This window comes from Prionailurus viverrinus, chromosome C1 (assembly GCF_022837055.1).
Source record: "Prionailurus viverrinus isolate Anna chromosome C1, UM_Priviv_1.0, whole genome shotgun sequence".
Taxonomy (NCBI): domain Eukaryota; kingdom Metazoa; phylum Chordata; class Mammalia; order Carnivora; family Felidae; genus Prionailurus; species Prionailurus viverrinus.
Window position 1 is genome coordinate 2,794,520 of NC_062568.1, and position 7,894 is coordinate 2,802,413.

A 7,894-nucleotide genomic window follows, 5' to 3' on the forward strand; every position below is an offset into this window, starting at 1 on the left:
TACTCAACACCAGCAGGGCACCCTCTGAAACCACCAGGGCTCGGGCACCCTGGCACCCTGTGGTGAAGCTCTGGCTCGCACAGCTGGACAGAGGTAAGTCGGCAAGGCCTTTTGGGGGAGTTTGGTTCTATGTACCAATGACCTTAAAAATTCCAACTACTCTCTCAAACATTTCACCTCTAGGAATTTCTCCTAAAGAAGTCATCAGACAATTGAGTGAAGAAATTATAACCAGAGGAGCCAGTCTTCATATTGCCATGTTCTCAGACAAGATGCCCTCATTCTTCTCCCAGAAGTGAACCAGGCAACCATTTCAAATGTAAACACTGCTCACCCAACCCACCCCCCCCACAACACAAAACTAGAACCAAGCCTGTGGTTCCTTTGAAGCCGACCCCCAAGAGGCTGTTGCGTGAAACCTTTCCCCACACTCACAGTAATGGGGCCGGTTTTTACCTCTTTTACTCCTTTACTGTCTATCTCTGCACGAGAACAAAAGCTCTGTGAAGTCAGATGTATCCTCTGGTTCCTTCACAGCACTCAGAACGTGCCTGACACACTGTAGACAAACAATACTTGTCGAATGAATGAATCTACAGGCATCAGGCACGGTCTGGAAGCAAGACGGTGAATAAAGGGGACTCGCTGCTCTTTAACAATGGCAAGTGCCACCCACCCTGGAATTGTGTTGAGTTTAGGGAATTCTTTTCTTTAACAGAGATCTAGGAAGGCAGTTCTACAGACCTGCTGAGAGCAGACACCGCACCATTTTCTAGCTGTATGACCTCAGGTCGTGTCACCTCTCTGACCTTCAGTTTCATCATCTTAATAAAAAAATAATGATGCATGCTTCAAAAAGTTAATGTCAGAATTGAATTATGTGATCCATGCAAAGTGCCAAACCAAGTGCCCTGAACAGAAAAGTTATTCAATAAATGTTATTTGTTAGTAGTCTTCCTTACTGCTGAGAATTTGTATTTTTCCTTGAGAGATGCGGAGAGAACAGCCAAGAAGATCGAGGCCTCAGCACTGTACTCAGGTAGGCAAGGCCAAGTTCTCTGCAGAGGGGTGAAGAAAAAGAGGGGATCATTGAATGTCCGAGGAAGAGGTCCCCAAGGAGAGCATTACCACGCGGATGAAGGCAGGCTAGGAGTTCCGTGGGGTAGGAGGGAGCTGAGGCCCAAGGGAGCCAAATCAGCATGGAGGAACTGACCCAGGCGGATATGAGACAACACCCCACCACCCCGAAATGCTAGGTGAAGGGGACAATCATCAAAGACAAAGGGCTAGTATCTGTTACATGCCTATAAAACTCTACATGAATAGGGAGATTTTTCACATAAATACTGCATGACCAATTGTCCAATGGCTATACAAATTGATGCATTTACATCATGGACAAAACTAGGGCCTAGCACTATTCTTGCTGGTATCTCTTCCAATTAGCTAATGCTGAGTAACAAGCCACTCCCCAGCCAGAAGCCTAAACAATAGCAGCATTTACAGACAGTACTCGATACATGATAATTCAACTTACGATTCTTTTGATTTTACAATGGTGCAAAAACAATACACTCTCGGTGGAGTGTATTCCAAATTTTTGATTTGGATCTTTACCCATGGCTAGTGATGTGCACTATGATCCTCTCATAATGCTGAGCGGCGGCAGAGAGCTGTAGGCCCCAGTCAGCCACCCAATCAGAAGAGCTAAGGGGCGCCTGGGTGGCTCAGTTGGTTGGGTGACCAACTTCAGCTCAGGTCATGATCTCATGGTCTGTGGGTTCGAGCCCCCTATCAGACTCTGTGCTGACAGCTCAGAGCCTGGAGCCTGCTTCGGATTCTGTGTCTCCCTCTCTCTCTGCCCTTCCCCACCCCTTGTGTTCGGTCTATCAAAAATAAACAAACATTAAAAAAAAAATTAAAAAAAAAAAAAAAGAAGAGCGAACAACTGATATATACAACCATTATGTTTGTCATTTTCACTACAGTATTTAATGAATTACATGACATAGTCAACACTTTATTATAAAATAGGCTTTGTGTCAGATGACTTTGCCTAACTACAGTTAATGTGAGTGTTCTGAGCACGTTCAAGGTACACTAGGCTAAGCTATGATGTTTGGTAGGTTAGGTTTTTTTTTTTTTAATGTTTGTTTTTGAGAGAGAGAGACAGAGTGTGAGCAGGGGAGGAACACAGAGTGAGGGAGACACAGAATCCGAAGCAGGCTCCAGGCTCTGAGCTGTCAGCACACAGCCCAATACGGGGCTCGAACTCACCAACTGTGAGATCATGACCTGAGCCGAAGTCGGACGTTGAACCGACTGAGCCACCCAGGCGCCCCAGTAGGTCAGGTGTTTTAAATGCATTTTCAATTTATATTTTCAACTTACAATGGGTTTATCAGGACATAACCTCAATATAAGTCAAGAAAGATCTGTACCGTGTTTTCCTCACCAGTCTGCCATCTGTGAGGGCTTGGCAGGGAGAGCCGGTCTCTGCTCCAGTTGACACGAGCCTCCAAAGTTAGGCACTGGAATTACCTGAAGACTTGCTCATTCTTAGGTAGCACCTGTACTATGCAGATGCCTTGGCGTCTTGCTCTCTCCCTTCTTCCCTCCCTCCTCCTGTCCTGCCCCTAGGGGTGATCTCCCAGCAGGGCAGCATCAGCAAAGCCAAGGATTCCAAGGCATGCATCCCAAGAAAGAGCTAGGGGGAAGCTGTATTGCCTTTTCTCATCTAGCCTCAAAAGACACCCGGCCATCACTTCTGCCACAGTCTATTCAATAGCAATGTGTCACTGAGATGGACCCATTTTCAAGAGGAGGAAAATCAGGCTCCACCTTTTGTGGGAGGAGTAGCAAAGACTTTGTAGACATACTTTAAAACCACCACAACATGGAAAGATGTTTACAATACATTAAGAGAAAAAAGATTACAGAAGAATAGGAACAGCCTGGGAGAGCAAGAGCCCCTTTGCCGTCTATGTACACCCAGTCCTGGAGCCTGAAGCTGACCTCCCCCAGCCTCCCAGAGGTACAGCCATGCCTTAATTTCAGGTGCCGTCTGAGTGTCAGGTCTGGATTTATAAATCCCAGCTCTGCCACATGGGAACTCAGAGCTCTTTCCTCAGTAGTAAAACCAGAGTAAAACCAGTAAAACCAGAGTAGTAAAACCAGTAGTGCTCACCTTACAGTTCCTGTGAGGATCCAGTGAGCTACCCGTGAGGAGCGCTCACCTCAGCACCCAGAACACAGGCGCTAGCTGCCCCACCTGGACAAGCCTAGACTGACGCAGGCCTGTGCGCTGGGAGCCAAGATCCTGCTGAACGTTTTGGGGCAGCGACAGGATGCCATTCTACGTTCCACTAGCTCCCCGCGACAGTGCAGCGTGCCTCCACCTTCCGGGGCTCCAGGTAACCACAGCAGCCGCCTCCACCCACACCTGCCCGAGACCGTGCCTCTGCCAGTTCCTGTGGCACAAGCACCGTGGGCTGGGGAAGGCCTCTCTCTAACTGAGCCCCACGGAGGCATGAGAAGGGAGCACAGCCCCTGCTCCGAAGAAGCTCATGGTCTAGTTGGGGGGGGGAGGGGGGGGGAGGGACAAATCAATCACAAAGGACAATAATGCAGGAAATAGGTGGGAACACCAAAAAAGGAGTAGGGTACCAAATGGTGCAACTGGGGATTACCCCTGACAATGGGAGCTTTCGTGGATGAGCGTTTGCCAGGTGGAGAGGGGCAGGGGAGGGAGGAAACCCAGACAGAGCAAACAGCACAAAGGTAAAGAGGTCCAACGGTGCAGACGGGCATGGTGCTTTCTGAGCCACAGAAGTTCAGGAAGACTGGAACATACTGGGTGAGGAGGGGAGGGACACGTGACAGGGTCTGGGTCCACAGCGTGAGGGGGCTTCTCAAGACCAGACAGAAACTTGGACTTTATGGAGGGGATGCCATGTAGTCTGCAACAGGGACTACTTACTTGAAAGATGACGAGGGAGGTGGCAAGAGGCTGCACTGATGGCAGGAGAAACTGCTGCCACAAACAGGGAAGGATGGAGAGGCTGAAATTTATGTTCTCCCCAAATCTGTGTTGAAGCCCTAACCCTAATGTGACTGTACTCGGGGATAGACTTTAAAGAGGTAATTAAGGTTAAATGAAGTCATAAAAGTGGGGCCCTAATCTGATATGACTCGTGTCCTTATAAGAAGAGACAGAGACAACAGGGATATACATGCACAGAGGAGAGGCCACATGAGGCCACAGTGAGAAGGGGCCCATCTGCAAGCTGAGGAGAGAGGCCTCAGGAGACGCCAAGTTTGCCAACACCTCGATCTTCGACTTCCAGCCTCCAGAACTGTGAGGGAATACATTTCTGTTCTTTTAGCCCCCAGTCTGTGGTATTCTGTGATGTCAGCCCTACAAAATAGTACACTTGGCAAATGGTAGGCACCATTTATGGCCTACCTGAGTAGAGCTGGAAAACGGCACGTACAGATGCCCACTTGGCCGCTGACCACACAGGTTGGCAGATGGAGTGGAAGTAGATTGGGGTGTTAGGCAATAGACATGGAACCATGGGAATGAGTCACAGAACTGATGGAGAACGTACAGAAGTAAAATAAGAAGGTCACCATGGAACCCTAGCAAACGCCTACAACTAAAACCAAAGGAAGAGATGCCCCTGAAAAACATTTAGAAGAGGCAGGAAAACACAAGACAAATCTAGAGACAGGCCATGAACACTAAGAGAACACTTAAATAAGTGAGCTCAACAGTGTCAACTGTAACATAGAGATGAAGGCAGATAAAGACTGAAGTGATCAGGGAGCTGGAGATCAATGGTCTCCTTGACAAGAAATTCATCAGCAGGTGGTTCGCAGTAGACATCACGTGGCAAACAAATGTAGGTGTGAGGAAGGAAGTAGAGACAGGGTAGGCAACTCTCCAGCCTGACTGTCAAATAGAAAAAAGGTGGTGGCTGGGGACATCAGGTTCAGGGAGAGTCTCTGAAAGTATACAATTCCTCATCACACACAGCCATTAAGATGAAAGGCGACAGAGGCAGAAAACTCCAGGGACAAGAGAGGCGGATCGATACAGCACAGGTGGACGAATTACACTCACATGGAAGGAGGGCCATCCTTTCCACTGCGGTAAGAACAAAGGATGTAAGGCTGGAAGGTGGGGAGACCCTAGTGTTTTCTTTCCACTACAAAGCCGGAAAATACAGTCACCTGCTGAGAGTGACGGGTGATAGAATAAGCTGCTTCAAGAGAATGGTGAAACTCGAACAGCTGTAGGCCATGAGCGTGTGCTGCCTAAGGACAGATGTTGTGATGGCCCAACAGCTCTGAGGACTCAGTTACATTTAGAAACAATAGTGCAGTGGCACCACCTTGCAGTCGTGGGACTTCTCCAGCAGCAATAGTAGGTGCTACATGAGTTCTCAATCTCTTCAGATTTTCCTGTGTTTCTCTGCCCATGCTAAGATTTCTTCAGGGGCATCCCTCTCTTCCTTTAGTTTTTTTTTTTTTTTAACATTTTTAAAAGTTCTTAATTTATTATTTATTTTTGAGAAAGACAGCGTATGTGAGCAGGGGCAGGGCAGAGAGAGAGGGAGAATCTCAAGCAGGCTCCGTGCTGTCAGTGCAGAGACCAATGTGGGTAGGGCTCGAATTCATGGAAACTGTGAGATCATGACCTGAGCCAAAATCAAGAGCTGGACGCTTAAATGACTGAGCCACCTGGAAGCCCCTCTCTCTTCCTTTAGAGTCTAGCTGGGGGTGTTGCTAGGGTTCTGTGGTGACCTTCTTATTTACTTACATACCCTCTCCATAAGTCCTATGATTCACTCCCATGGCTCCATCCCAGTTCTTATGACTCGATAGTCTTGGAAGGTAACTAGATGAATGCATAGTGGGGTCTGGCTAGGGAAAAGCAGTATAAAGACAGGCATAAATGACCCCAAGAAGAGTTAGGCTGCACCCTATCTTTCCTTTCCCCATCACTTACCTCCTTGTGGGTTTCAACCTTAACTAAGAACAGTTCTTATCCCTAAAAGACCCAACATTCCCTTTTGATAATAAACAGTTACCACCCACCTTTACTGTCCTGAGGTCAAGTCATACACAACCTGCCTAACAAACATAAAGTTTAAAAGATCCTTTTTAAGGTCCTCAGGATAACGTAAAGGAGACGCAAAGTTAAATTTCTAGTAAAAAAATAGATTTCAATCTGTAAATCTCAAGCATAACTACAAGAAAAGACTTAATGAAGTAGTCAGATGCTCATAGCTGTATACAGAATCCCCAGGAAGATACCGGTATAATCACAGAATGACCAAAGTATGCTATGCTCAAAATTCAAAATACATGAGTATGCGACAGTCCTTCAGGTCCAGTAAAAATCAATCAATTTTCAAAAAAATGTTTGAAATCTCAGGCTGTTAGAATATGACTCTAATTCCAACAACCAGAAGATGGTTTGGTTTCCAGCAACCAGCACATCAGACAGAGAAGACAGCAAATACATCGTACATCACAAGCTGTTGATCATCTTAGTTCTTTGGTCATCACCCCATTTTCTAAGGCTCAGAAACATAGGGTGAAAAAGAAATCTACCATCAGTGGTGGCCATCTCAGACTTACAACATATGAACAGTCTATACTGGGGGCTTTGACCACCTCCCTACTGCTTCCCAAGTAGGAACCAGAATGTGTCTCGTTTGGACAGTAAAGACCAGAGGACTTCAGGAAGAAAGAGCTGAGGCTTAAAGAAGGTGGTTAGAGGCACTGCTGCCAAGCTGATTCTGCTTAATGCTGCAGCGTCTCCAGCCTAAGATGTTGCCCTGTTGATGACGACACTCCTTCTAACACCATACGTTAAAACCTTCTGGTTATTTCAGTCCGAAGCCCAAGCCTTCACAGCATGGCAAGTGGGAAACCCAACAGAGCAGTGAACATCCTAGCTCTTCCCACCATGCCTGAAGACCCACCACCATCCTCTCTGTGTCCTTGCAAAGTGGCTAAGTGGGTTTGGGAAGCAGAGGCTGTGGTGTGTGGGGTGTCACTTAAAACAAGATGAGCCCTCGGAGGAACAAGGAGGAAAAGGATGCCAAGGGTCTGTCTGGGGAGCGGACAAATTTTAGTACATGTGCTGCTGACACAAGCACTGGGGAGCAGACGCTAAATTAGAAATTACCAGAGAGAAGATGGCGGGATGTACGACTCAGATCTAGGAGTCTGTCTGCCACTTACATCAGGGTACTTCGAGTCTCTGAGTCGCCATTTTCTCATATGGAAAGTGAAGATGACTGTGGTAATACTTACTTACTTACCCTTTACCGGCCGGAGGAGACTGAGTGGAAAGTATTCAATGGCTTATTGTACATGGAGACACTTTACAGAGCACTTGACAAATGTGTTCTAAGTGCTGCTGTTACCATCTTTAAGTAAGCAAACAGCAGACTTGTGAAGATGAACCTAGAGCTCCTTAGGGCCCTGGGGCAAACATTTCACACAAGTCAAGCCAGCTTCCTGGTCTACTTGCCAGTGGGAAAGATAAGGATGAAAGACCACCTGCCAAGACGACAGTGCCTGTTTCAGGTATCGAAAGAATATCTGTAAAAACCTAAGAGGCTGGAAGGTGTTTCTGAGAAACAGATAATGTTTCCAAAGATTTCCTCAAAATGTGTTCCACTAGCTATTACCAAGAATTTGGAGAGATCAACGTGGGAATAGGTTTCCTCACTTAGGCCTCTTCTGAGACCTTAAAAATGAATTTCCAGTGTGGATGTGGGATAGAGGATGTGTCGTATTTATTTAATAACAGAACCCCTTTTCCACAGAGCATCTGTCAGGGGTTTCATGGAACATACTTTGAGAATTAAACTCT

General features: G+C 46.8%; 1 long non-coding RNA gene across 1 annotated transcript; it reads right to left on the reverse strand.

Annotated features, from left to right (window-relative positions):
* Nucleotides 1-859: 859 nt before the first annotated feature.
* LOC125172005 (uncharacterized) lies at nucleotides 860-1,766 on the reverse strand. The gene is made up of 2 exons (XR_007154548.1): nucleotides 1,618-1,766; nucleotides 860-1,058 (listed from the first exon to the last, which is right to left on the reverse strand). It is a non-coding gene; the product is annotated as an uncharacterized LOC125172005 (long non-coding RNA).
* Nucleotides 1,767-7,894: the final 6,128 nt, after the last annotated feature.